The following is a 14,377-nucleotide window of genomic DNA, read 5'->3' on the forward strand; positions in this document are numbered from 1 at the left end:
CCCCCCCCCCCCCGTTGTTGCTAACTTTGAGAAATTGTCTCTAGAAGTCAAGAACAACTTTCGTCGATTCCAACTTCAAAAATTGTCTCTACCATCTAAATTTCTAAATCATGTTCAGATCTCAAAACTTATCTCTGGGAATCCAGAAACACGTTCGCTGTTTTCGACTTTAAAATAATGTTCGCATTTACCTAAGAACCACCCTCGCCGTTTCCAACTTTAATATTTTTCTTACTCAACAATTACCTCCACCGTTTCCAGCTTTCAAAATTTTTATCCGGCATTTGAGAATCATCTAATTATCCTTTTACTTAAATGAATTCAAGAGAAAAATTCACAGTATAATTTACAACTTTCCTATTTCTAGACTATCTCTAGTATAAATTTCCTCTCACCTTGAAATATTGATTTTTCAATCAGAAATTTTGAATCTCTTATTCGTAAAAGAAATCCTTTTGAAAACAGATGTTTCAAATCCTGAAGGAAGCGTGAAGCAAATTTTGAATTGACTAACCTGATATGGAGTAAACTATCGTAAAAAATCGTTATACACACTTTGAAATAAAATCCATAAGAAAAAGTCTGAAAATGATAATCACATGAAGAAGATTTGGCACCCGCTAATCAATCTCGCCACTTCCAACGTCTTGAAAGTGTCCCTAATCGTACACCTAATTTTTCTTCTATGACTAAAAATTGTGCATTATAACTTTCATTCACCACATTAATCTTTCTAGATTTGCTTCAGTTATAATTTCTTCACTCCCAATTATCTTGAAATATCGACAATCAAGTTGCTAAATGAGGAACTTTTTATATCCCATCCGTAAAAGCATTCATCTTGAAACCAGGTGTTTTAAATCTTGAAGGAAGCGTGACACAAATTTTGAATAGACCAAACTCGTAGTGTTTGTCTCATAATAAAAAATCGTGATACAAAGTTTGAAATGCAATTTAAAAAAAGTCTGGGAATAATAATCGCACGAGGAAAATCGGCACCCGCTAATCACCCTCGCCATTTCCAACTTTTCACTTTATTTTACTTTTGCATCAATATTTCCCACTATATCTTACATCATCATTTTTTAGAAAATTTCTTTATTAATAATTTCTTCATTCCCCATTATCTTGAAATTTCCACACTCATATTGCTCAATCAGAAACTTTCGATATCTTATCCGTGAAAGACATCATTTTGAAATCGGATGTTTTAAAACTTTTCTAAGAATAATAATCACATAAGGAAAATTCAGCACCCGCTAATCACCCTCGTCGTTTCCAACTTTCAAAAAGTGTGCCTAAGGTTCACCCAATACATCAAAAACTTTCCCACTATAACATCACAGATTCCGGAATCAGAAACGTTTGATCTGCCATCCGCGAAAGAAATCATTTTGAAACCAGGTATTTTTAATCTTGGCGGAAGCGTGACGCAAATTTTAAATGAACGAAACTGATGGCAATCTTTTCATTATAAAACCCGATAATCATTCTCGCTGTTTCCAAATTTCAAAAACTGTCCTTCAGATTCACCCAATATACATAAAAAAAATGTCCACTGTAACTAACATCACTCTTTCTAGATTTTCCTTAATCATAATTTCCCCATTATCTTGAAATATCCAGAATCAGATTGCTGAATCAGAACCTTTCGATATCTCATCCGTGAAAGGAATCATCTTGAAACCAGGTGTTTTAAATCTCGAAGGAAGCGTGACGCAAATTTTAAATGGACTAAACCGATGGCGATCGACCTATCAAGAAAATCCGTTATGCAACGAGTAGAACCGTTGAAATGCAACCCTTTAAAAATAGTCTGGGAATAAATATTCACATGAGGAAGATTCAGCGAGTTTAGCTTGGGCAATAGAAAAGAGAAAAGAGGAAAGAGAAACAACCCCCCACGGCCACGGGTGGTTCGATACGCAAACTAGCTAGAGCTAGAGCCAAGAACTCTACTATCCTCCAGTTTTTCCCACACTCTTCGTTGGTGGTGGAGGAACTCGGAACCGGGAAGGATGATCGCGGCTTTTATTATAAATCTCCGATGATCGGGGGTTCTGGATGTTTGAATAGGAAGAGCAGGTAATGTGCCCATTTGAATATACCTGGTCGCCAGGAAGGACGAAGGAGACACACATCGGTCGCTTCCTCTAACTCTACCGCGCAACACCTAGTCTAGTCCTTCCTAGTCGATCGGCCGCTGGCTGCACATATTTAAATTTCAAGGGTGGCCGAATCACCCTTCTTCTTCCGATCTGGAACAATAATGGGGAGGGTTACCCTCCAAAGGATATTCCTCAGGTAAGTGCGATTTTGCATACATCTCCATACGTTATCCTTTTACCGGGGACGATGGGCGCGTTTAAAGGTCCAGGTATGCTTCGCCTAGCCAGACGGTGTCATCCCTATGGGAAAGAATATGCAAACCATTGTGACCCCCACGGAACGCGAGTCTGAGTGGGGGCAAAAAGATCACACCCCTGAGATAGATGGTCCTCTCTCTGTCTCTCTCACTCTTTTTCTTCATCTCTCTTCAGGACATATTCCAAGGCGTAGTTGTACAATCCACACGGATCGTCTAGTCCTGAAAAAACTTGGTGCAATTCTATCAAACAATTTTTTCAATTCGAAATAATCTGAATTGACCTCTTAATTTTAAAGATTTAGACAACAACTTGTCAGGCGGTGTTTTTATTTTTTTATTTTCCAACAAGTGAGGAGCATCATATAATTGTTTCTGATGATACAAAGTTATTCATGCAAATTAAGAGTGGAAGAGGTTGTATTATATTGCAGGTTGATCTGAGGGAGCTTGTCAAGTGGTTTGGTGAATGAATTATTAATATTAAAATTAATGTAAATTCTATACTGGGTTTGTAAACAAAACGGATTTTATACCAAAACAGATGAATGTAAAAGTCAAAGAGACGAATTTTCCACCAAAAGAAAATTAATCATTTTGGTACAACATTCAACTATTTTGTTTAAAATTCACCTTTTTTATAAAAAGGTTGAAAAATCTATTTTCTAAAAAAAATTCATGATATTTGTGGAAAATGCGTTGTTTTTTTTAATCATTTAAAAGAAAATTGGTCTTTATTGTAGAAAAATACTTTTTCTTTGTAGCATATTGAACCATTTTGTTGAAAATTCGTTTTTCTAGTCAAAAATTAATGTCCTTTCACTAACATTTTGACTAATCTACTTTTCTTTTGAAATTACTCTGTTTGGCGAACATCTCTTTTTTAAAATTTAATTAATTGGTTGGAAATACATCTTTTTGTAGAAAATTTATTTTTTCTGTAGCAAACCTGTCTGTTTTCTTCCAAATGAAATATTTTGTTAAAAATTCATTCTGTCAGTTAAAAATGATCTTTATTACAGAAATTTACACTTAGATTTTTAGATGAAAAATCATCTTTTTCGTTGAAAATTCTTCTTTTTAAATGGAAACACAATTATTGGATTAAAAATTTATGTTTTTTTTTTAGAAAATTCATTGTTCCTATAGCAAGTTTCACTAATTTGTTAAATATTTGTTTTGTCATTTGAAAATTATTCTTTTTTACAAACATTTGAACCAATCCATTTTTGGTTGAAAATGTATCTCTTTTCGCTGAAAAGCCAAATATTTATTTTAAAATGTATTTAATTTGTAGGAAATTCATCTTTTTTGGTAGAACATCTAATTTTCTTGTTGGAAAATTGATCATTTTGGTATTACACCCAACTATTTAATTTAAACTTCACCTTTTTCATAAAAGGTTGAAAAATAAATTTACGAAAAAAATCGTGATATTCCTGAAAAATACAAGTTTTTAGTAAAAAAAAATCATTTAGTTGAACTGATTCAAAATTGGTCTTTTTTATAGACAATTTATTTTTTTTAGCATATTCTACCTTTTTGTTAAAAATTCGTTTTTCTAGTGAAATATTAATGTTGCTTTACTAAAATTTTGAATAATCTAATTTTAATTTTAAATTAATCTTTCTCGTGAGCTACTATTTTTTTTTTGAAAATTCAATTAATTTTTCGAAATTCTTCTTTTTTGTATAAATTTTTTTTCTGTAACAAACTTCTCTATTTAGTTAAAGTGTATTTTTCAACTTATAAAGGATAAATTTATAATAAAATGAAATAGTTATTTTCTTAAATAAAAAATTATTTTTTAACAAACAGAAACCGAATTTTCAACAATAAAGTGAAATTTTGTATGTTCTACTAAAAATGATAAAATTTCAACAATGTGCATCAATTTAAAAAATCCTTGAATTTTTGGGTTAAAAAGGTTGAACTATCTACAAAAAACTTGAATTTTGATTCCAAAAATATTATTTTTGAACAAAAATGTTGATTTTCTACCAAAAAGACAAACTTTTAAAAAAAAATTAATCTTTTACCTAATAGTTCCATTGACAACCAAATAGTTGTACGATTTTTTTTAAAGACAAGTTGCAAATCCAACTGTTTTGTTGAAAATTATTTTTTTTTAGTTAAAAATTAATTTTTTTCAACGAAAATATTTAAATTCAATTAATTGGTTCGAAAATCCTGTTTTTCGTAAAGAATGAATTTTTTTTAGGCAAATTCCACTATTTTGTTTAAAATTCGTTTTTAAAGTTAGATTTTAATGTTATTTTACTAAAATGTTAACTAATCCACTTTTCGTTTGAAATTAATCTTCTTGACGAACAACTCTTTTTTTACATTCAATTAATGGATTCTAAATTCCTCTTTTTTGCAAAAAAAAAAAAACAATTTTTGTCTGTAGTTAACTCATCTATTTGGTTAAAAATGAAATATTTTGTTAAAAATTCATTCTTTCAGTTGAAAATGAACTGAATGTATTTTGTAGAAAATGCATTTTTTTGTAGCAACTTCCACTATTTTATTGAAAATTTGTTTTAATAGTTAAAAATTAATGTTCTTTCACTACAACTTTAACAATTTCATTTTTTATTTGAAATTAATCTTCTTGGCAAAACAATCTTTTCTTTTATAAATTTAATCAATTGGTTCGAAATTCCTCTTTTTTTGTAAAAATGTTGTTTTTTTCTATAGAAAACTCACCTATTTTGTTAAAAATAATATATTTGGTTGAAAATTCATTTTTTCAGTTGACAATGAACGTTTTACAGAAATTTAAACTTTTTCATTTTTAGTTGAAAAATCATCTTTTTCGTTGAAAATTCTTCTTTTTAGTTGCCAACTCAATTAGTGGGTTAAAAATTCATGTTTTTTGTAGAAAATTCTTTTTTTTTGTAGCAACTTCCACTATTTTGTTAAAATAAGTATTTCTTTTTAAAAATTAATTTGTTTACCAACATCTCAACTGTTCCATTTTTTGTTGAAAATTTATCTCTTTTCACTGAAAACCCAACTATTTAGTTAAAAAGGTTCACGTAAATAGCATACTGAGTTATAGAAACCAAAACAGATTTCATACCTAAAAAGATAAATATAAAAGTCAAAAAGATCAATTTTCTACCAAAAGAAACTTAATTCTTAACCAAATAGTTCAATGGATTTTTTTTAAGATAGTTGAACTTTCAATAATAAAGTTAATTTTTAACCAAGAAAAGACGAATTTTCAACCCAGTGGTCCATTTTCCAGATAGAAGAGATACAAAATTAATAAAAAACATTCAAATGTTAAAGGCGAAAAGACTAATAAAAAAATTAATTTTCTTGAAAATAATGAAATTTCTACTAAAGAAGATATTTTGTTAACCAAACCTGGAACCGTCAAAATTCTGTTTAAAAAATTTTTTTCAACCAAATTTTTTAATCCATTTCAATTCAAACAATAACAAAAAAGGAATTTTTAATCAAATAGTTATATCATCAATCCAAAACATGAATTTAAAGAAAAAAAATAATTTTTCAACCAAAAAGAGATTCTTTTAACAAAAAATATCCATTTTTTACCAAATAGTGAATTTTTCAGGTCATAAAGGACAAATTTTAAAACTAAAATTAAATAGTTAATTTCTTAGATGAAAAAATATAGTCTATATCAAATAGAAAACGAATTTTCAACAATAAACTTAAATTTTTTATGTTCTACCAAAAATTAGAAGGTATCAACAAAATACCTCAATTTTAAATAAAATAAAATTTTTTAATTTTTTGGTATGAATTTGAAATTAGTTACAAAAAAATTGAATTTCTGATCGGAAAACATGATCAAAACAAAAAAGTGCATTTTTTTACCAAAATGAACTAATCCCTTTTAAAAAGAAAACTTAATTTTTAACTAAATAGTTAAAAAAAAAAGAATTTTTAATGCTACCAAATAATCAGTCAAAAAAAGAAAGAAAAAAAGATGAATTTTGAACAATGAACTTAAATTTTTTATGTTCTATCAAGAATGACGACGTTCTAAAAAATTACAACAATTTTAAACAAAATTGTTGAATTTTAGATCAAAAGGTCGATTTATCTACGAAAAAGGTGAATTTTGTTTTCAATAATATTATTTTTCAACAAAAATGTTAATTTTTTACCAAATGAATTAATTAACAAAATTAATTTTTAACCAAATAGTTGAATGCATTTTTTCGAAGACAGTTGAATTCGCAGCAAAAAGTTAATTTTCAATTTTCAACCTCATGATCGAATATTTAAACTAAAAAGATAAAAGCTCAACTGAAAACAGATAAATTTCTAAACTAAAAAAAGGAAAAAATAAATTAGTTCACAATCAACAAAAGAATTTTGAACAAGTTTAATTCAACTTAGAAAACCGAATTTTAAATCAAATAGTTATATTGTCAGCCAAAAACATGAATTTTCAGTACATTTCCAAACAAAAATGGAATAGTTAGGTTGCTAGATGAAAGAATTATTTTTTAACAAAAATAAATTGAGTTATTAACAAAAAGAGTTAATTTTCTTTATTTTACAAAAAAAATACAAATTTTCGATAAAATGCAGTAATTTATAACAAAATTAATTGTTTAATTTTTAAGTCAATAAGACGAATTATTCATGAAAAAATTTTTATTTTGAAGACAAAAAAAATGATTTCTCAATAAAGAAGTTAATATTCTACCTTAATTGTTTGACTTTCAAAAAATATTTTAATTATTAACCAAATATGTGAATTTTCAATGAGAGATGTGAATTTAATTAATCTAAAGGAATTAATTTTCTATTAAAATGATGCATAAATGACAAAAGAATTTTTCTTTAATTAAACAGTTAAATTTTTAATCAAAAAGGTAAGTTTTGAACTAAAAAGATTAATTTTAAACCAAAAAATAAAACAAATTTTGAACCAAAAAGACCATTTTTTGACAAACCAGTTGAATTTTACACCCAAACTATCAATTGTTAAGCAAAAAGTTTTGTTTCCAACACTATCGTTATCTAAAATTTAATGTTTAGAAATGAAAAATAGTAATTTATGATCACTAAAAAATAGAAATTTTTGAAAAAGTAAATAAAGTTTGATTTTTCATTAAAATACTTGAATTTTTAATCAAAAAGAAAACAAATCATTTCTACCAAAAATGTTAAATTTCTAAAACCAAAAAACGAATATTCAATAATAGAGTTAAATTTTCCACCCAGAAAGATTATTCAGCCAATAAAAAACTTTCATCCAAAATATTGAATTTTCCAACCAAGGAGACTAATTGTTTATCAAACAGATGAATTTATAATGCCAAAATATGAATTTCCAACAAAAAAGTTTATTTAAAACCAAATAGTTGAATTTTTAACATAAAAAATTACTTCTAAGCAAATTTGTTCAATTTTAAAGCAAATAGTATATTTTGTAACAAAAAAATAATTGTTTACTAAAAATATAATAGTATACTTCGAATAAAAAGTAATTGGATTTCCACTAATTCGGTTCGCATTTAAGTGGAAAAATGAGAAAAAGCAAGTTCTAAAATTTTTACTGATCGACTGCGGTAACGCTATTGGTAGCGCATGTAGTAAAGTAGGACCCTACTTATCAGCAACCTGGATTTAGTGTCGATTTTGAGACTGTCAGTGACCATAAATCCAGGGCCTGAGAACTTTATTGCCTGTCTTATGTTTCTTTGTCTGATTTGTCACGCCTGAGTGAACACCGCAAATCCTGAAATTGCTAAACATGGAGTTAATGTGCCACTGCATATATTTTTAAATCAGTTTCTGAAACCTCAGGAAGCTTTTGGTATGAGGAGTGGGGTGGCTTGCCGGGGAGGGGGGGGGGGGGGGGGGGGGGGGGGGGGGGGGGGGGGGGGGGGGGGGGGTCAGAGAAAGTCTTCCAAACTCTCAAATGTTGGAAAATGCTTCAAAATACACGTTATTTTGATAAGATCCCTTATTTTGATTTGATCACAAACAACCCCCTCTCAAATTTTGTGTCTTGGGTTTCGTCTTGACGTTTTGAAGACAAAGTGGGACCACTTTAAAAAAAAAAACCCAAAACGAAATATTTTCCCAACAAATTTTAAACTTAGCCGAATAAGCAAAAAATTCTGCAGATGGTCTTCATCCCTTTCGGTTAAATCCATCAAACGTTTTTTTTTTTTTAACCGATTCGAAACCCGAATCTTTGATCGAGAGACGATTTTGCATCGGATGAGTCGCGTAACGCATCCGTTAATAAAAAAAAAAACGGTTAAAAAAATCTGGCGGTTGCTTCTTTTAACAATGGGTATCTGGCTGCTGGTCTCTAGTCTCGAGGATCGCATCCGCATAAGAATCGCAAAATAGACGAATGCTTATTACGTATGCAGGATTGTCTGTAGCTAGGACGGAAGGAAGAAATGAGAGGATAGGACATAATATAGGATTGTAGGGAAGAGAAGGGAAGGCTTGGTCCAAAGAGAGGGGGAAAGGAAAAGGGTTTATTCTAACTTAAATTTACAACTACACAAATATTGGATCCTCAACCCCCACCCCTCCACCCTCCCTCCCAGCCAACCAGAAATTGAAAAAACGTGCCCTTCGAATGGAAACAACTACTATTTCTTTAAATAAAAATTTTACTGCTCTGTCAAAAATTTATCATTCAACTTGAAAATTGCAGGGTTTCCATATCATTTCCAGGTAAATTTCAAACCATTTCCCAGTTTTCCATATTATTTTTAGACTTTCCAGGTCATTTCCAGGGTTTCCAAGTCATGTTCAGGTTAATTGCAGGTCATTTACCAGCTTTCCAGGTCATTTATATGTTTTCAGGTCATTTCCAGATTTTTCAGGTTATTTTCAGGTTTTTCTATGAAAATTTATCATTTGACTTGAAAATTCATATTTTGGGTAGAAAATACAAATCTGTCCAGGTCTTTTTCAGGGTTTCAGTGTCATTTTCAGGTTTATTCCAGGTTATTTTCTAGGTTTCCAGGTCAATTCTAGGTTTTTAGATCATTTTCAGATTTTTTAGGTTATTTCCAGGTTTTTTTTTAAATGAAAATTCATCATTTAAGTTTAAAATTAATATTTTGAGTAGAGAATACAAATGTGTCTGTCATTTTTAGGCTTTCCAGGTAATTTTCAGGGTTTCCACGTCATTTTCAGGTTGATTTCAGGTCATTTACCAGTTTTTCAGATAATTTCTAGGTTTTTAGGTTATTTTCAGGGTTTTTTGTGGGTTATTTCCAGGTTTTTTAAAATGAAAATTTATCATTCAAGTCAATAATTCATAGTTTGCGTAGAAAACACAAATGTGTATGTCATTTTTAGGCTTTTCAGGTAATTTCCAGGTTTTCCGTGTCATTTTCCTGTTAATTTCAGGTCATTTCCCAATTTTCCAGGTCATTTCTATGTTTTCAGGTTATATTCAGGGTTTTTAATGAAAATTTATCATTTAAATTGAAAATTCATATTTTGGGTAGAAAATACAAATGTGTCTATGTCATTTTTAGGCTTTCTGTGTCATGCCCAAGGTTTCTATGTCATTTCCCAGTTTTCCAGGTCATTTCCAGGTTTTTATAAATGAAAATTTATCATTTAAGTTAAAATTTTATGTTCCGGGTACAAAATACAAATTTTTGGTAGAAATGTTGTCTTTTTAAATTGAAAAATTCACAACTTGGTAGTAAATTAAACTATTTGCGTCAGGATGATCTTTTTTGTTGAAAATTCACGCATTTGGTCCAAATCACACTGTTTTATGAAAATCGAGCGATTTGGTGGGAAATTAATTTTTTGATGAAAAATAATATTTTCGGGTGGGAAATTTGAAGATTTAATTAAACATTTTATTCTTTGGTCAAATATTCCTAATTTTAATTCAAAAATCATTTCTTTAAACGAAAATTTTACTGCCTTGTTGAATTACTTTTCTTGTTAGAAGCATGTGATGAGAAACTATTTATTACAGGTGCCAATTTGTTTTTAGTATAGAGAGGTGTGACATAAAAGACTCAACTTTTCTCGAAAGTTTGTGCAGCCTGAGTTGGAGGCTCTTTAAGTTTTGGGTGAATAGCACTTACATTTGATAGTGTAAAAAGGAATTTCTGGGGTCGATGTGCTCTCTGAAAAGGCCCGAAAAGAGGACCCTGAGTGGGTCACCGGTTTCCCACACAATTCGATACTGGGCGTCAATTCTACCTTTTCTACACCTGTCTCCCTCTTTTCTATGAGAAAAGATTCGAAGCGAGGAAGACCCAGTTTCCCCAATCGCAAGGTGCATTGAACACAGTTACGATCCCAGGGTGGAGATACAAGGGACGGTTTTTAATTTCAAGGAATTTCCAAGTTCTGTACGTAATTTACAAGTTTTTTCAGGTAATTTCCTGATTCTTACGTAATTTTCAAGTTATTTTCAGGTTTTCCAGGTAATTTCCAGGTTTCCCAGATAATTTCCATCTTTTTTATGTGTCACTTTCTTTTCACAATCTATGTCACTATCTTTTCCCGGTCTCTCTTAGATTTTCCAGGTCATTTCCATGTTTTCAAGTCATGTGTAGCTCATTTCCAGGTCATTTTCAGGGTTTCCAGACAATTTACAGCCTTTCCAACTAATATCTAGATTTATCCTATTGTTTTTCGATTTTAAAGGCCATTTCCAGGATTTGCATGTAGTTTCTAGGTCATTTGCGGGTATTACAGGTTTTCAATGTCATCCACAAGCTCTTTTGTTAATTTGAAGGTCAATTCCAGGGGTTTCGGACAATAGGCAGGCTTTTTCATGTAATTTACAGGTAACCAAGTAATTTCTAGGCCACTTGAAAATAAACAGCTAATTTCTAGGTCATTTCCAGGTCATTTTCAGATTTCCAGATAATTTCCAGGTATTTATGTCAATTTCCGGTTTCCCAGGTCATTTTCAGACTTTCAAACTAATTTCCATGTCTCCTCGTTCACATAAAGATTTTCCAGGTTATTTATAAGTTTTCCATGCCATTTACGGATAATTTTCAGGTCATCTCCATGATTTCCAGGTTTTTGTCAGATTTTTTACATAATTTTTTTTTATAAGTCATATTTTTTTAGATAAGTCATATTTAGGTTTTCCAGATAATTTAGAGGTTTTCTATGTCACTTTCCGGTTTCCCAGGTCATCTGCACATTTTTCAGTTAATTACCAAGTTTTTCAACTCATTTTCATGTCTTCTCTGTCATCTAGAGATTTTCCAGGTCATTTATAGGGTTTCCATGCCATTTCTGGATAATTTCCAGGCCATTTCCATTATTTCCAGGTCATTGTCAGATTTTTCATATGCTTTTCAAGTTTTTCACGTCATTTCCAGGTTTCCGGAAAATTTTCACGACATTTTCAGGTTTTTAACTAATTTAAATGTTGTTTCTGCCATTTCCAGATGTTTTAATTCATTCTCAGCTTTATAGGTCATTCATAGATCAAATTTCAGGTCATTTCCAGATTTTCCAGACAAATGACAAGTTTTCTAACTAATTTTCAGGTTTTCCCGATCACTTCTATATTTTAAAGGTCATTTCCAGGTTGTCCATGCAGCATCCAGGTCATTTGCGCGTATTCCAGGTTTTACGGAAATTAGCGGGTTTACATCAATTTTTCAGCTAATAATTAATTCGTGTTTTTCGCAGAAAATTATTCTTCTGGATTGAAAATCAATCTGTTTTATTGTAAAATCAATTATATGAATGAAAATTTCCTGTTTTTTTTACCTTAAAATGATTTCAAATTAATTAAGTTGTTAATTGGTTCAAATTAAAAAAAAAATGTTGTAGCAAACTCATTAATTTTGTTGAAAATGAATTACTTTGCTCAAAGTTAATTTTTTACAGGAATTCAAACTATGTGGTTTACAGATTCTTTAGTTCTTTTCAAGGTCATTTTTACGTTTTACGGACAATTGGCAGGTTTTTTATGTAATTTTCAGATTCTTCAGATAATTTCCAGGTTTTTTATGTCATTTCCAGGTCTCCAGGTAATTTATAGGATATTTTTAGGGTTTTCAGCCAATTTATACGCAATTTATAGTTAAGTAACTACCAGGTTTTCTGAAACATTTTTAGGTTTTTATGATATATTCCACTTTTTCAGGCCATTTCCAAAGTCATTTTCAAGATTTCCATGCCATTTCCAAAATGTCACAATAATACAGCTTTTCTTTATTATTCAGCTATTTGGTTTAAGATTTATGATTTTTTTGAGATTTTTCTTTGTTTGAAAATTAGTTTCTGTAATTGAAAATTTAACTGCTTTCATAAAAAACTAACTGTTGTCGAAGAAAATTTTTGTTTTTTTTTGTTTGGCTTGAAAATACAACATTTAGATGAATTTTTCTTTTTTATTAGCTGGAAAATCTTCCTGGGCTGAAAATTTAACTATTTTTTTGTAATTTTTCAAATTAAAAATGAAGATAATCCTTTTTTGGTTGAAGATTTGTATTTCTTAATTGAAAATTCACCTTCTTTGGTAGAAAATTTGTCATTTTTGGTTGAAAATTCATTTCTTTGGTTCCGAATGTAACCCTTTTATTACAAAATCGTCTTTTTTTCTTTTGAAAATTTAACTATTTTATTCTCGGTTAAAAATGAATCTTCTTAATTGAAAATTTTTTCTTAGGCTGAAAATGCCTTTGTTTAGTTGAACATTTAACACATTTGTTTAAAAAACACTTTTATAAACTGAAAATTTACCTACTGCATTTTGGATTTAAAAGTTATTCTTTTTGGTTAATAATTAAACCATTTAGATTGAACTTTCTACTGTTTCAACTATTTGGATCAAAATAAATTCCTTTAAATCATATTAGTTGAAAATTTATTTTTTTATCAAAAATTTAACTATTATGCTGAAGATTTCTTTTTCATTAGTTGAAAATTAATTTATTTGTTTTTTTTTAGGAATTTGCTTTGCCATAAAATTTGCTTGAAAATTCAAAATTTTAAATGAAAATTGATATTTTTTATTTAAAATTTTGTCTAGAAACCAAAAAGATTATTGTTAAAGTAAAAATCCTAATTTTTATATGCATAAAAAATGAATTTTGAACTGCGAAGATACATTTTATACCAAAAATCAATTAATTACATTTTCAATTGAAAAATTCAATTTTCAAAAAACAAAAAAACAGATTTTCAAAAAAAAAGTTAGTGTTCTCCAATGTAGTAGAGCCAAAAATCATCACCGCCAGTCCCGCTCGACCGTGTGATTCCGTCTTCCGCCCGGCTCTACAATTTTTATAATAATTATAGAAAGAGAATCAATTAAAATTTTTACAATGTCTTGCACTAATTTTGAAGAGAAGATTTTAAGATTCTTTTTGTGTGACTTTCAAATTCTTTGCCTTATTTTTCTATATTTTGATAATAGTTGAAGCTGATTAACGAGAATTGGAAAAAGTAAACAATTATACTGGCCTTTCTAACTCACTAGCTCAGTCTATATTTATCAAAAATACTTCAGAAAGGGGCTATTTGACTTCTAATTTGATAAGCTTTCCAACTACAGTGAAACACTTCAATTGCCCTCCCTTCTACAGCCATTCCGAGAATTGAAGCTGCGCTGTAGATGGGTATAACAGGAACTGCGCGGGGGCCGAGGGGTCTGCGGTTGTCACTCAGGCGAGCAGTCAAGCGTGAACAAAGAACAGCGGAGCGGGCTACAATGAGTTAATTCACACTCAAGGTCAGCCCCGAAATAGGCAGTATAACAGAGTTTCACTGTACATTTTTTATTATTATTGATAATATCTTTTTTCTATCAATTCGCCGAAAAGTAAGTGCAAGTTTCCAATTTTAGGTGTCCCCATTCTCCTGGACGGTACCGTATGAAACACATAAAGTCCAGGTGTTTACTATGTAAATAAACCTGCAATTTATATATTTTCACGCAATATCAAATTATCTAATCAAAATATTTCAGTGGGGTGACGGTCCAGTCCTGTCCATTCAGAAGTTCGCGGTGAAGGTAACAGGTTCAGGTGAAGATTAGCATAA

This window comes from Belonocnema kinseyi, chromosome 1 (genome assembly GCF_010883055.1).
Source record: "Belonocnema kinseyi isolate 2016_QV_RU_SX_M_011 chromosome 1, B_treatae_v1, whole genome shotgun sequence".
NCBI lineage: Eukaryota > Metazoa > Arthropoda > Insecta > Hymenoptera > Cynipidae > Belonocnema > Belonocnema kinseyi.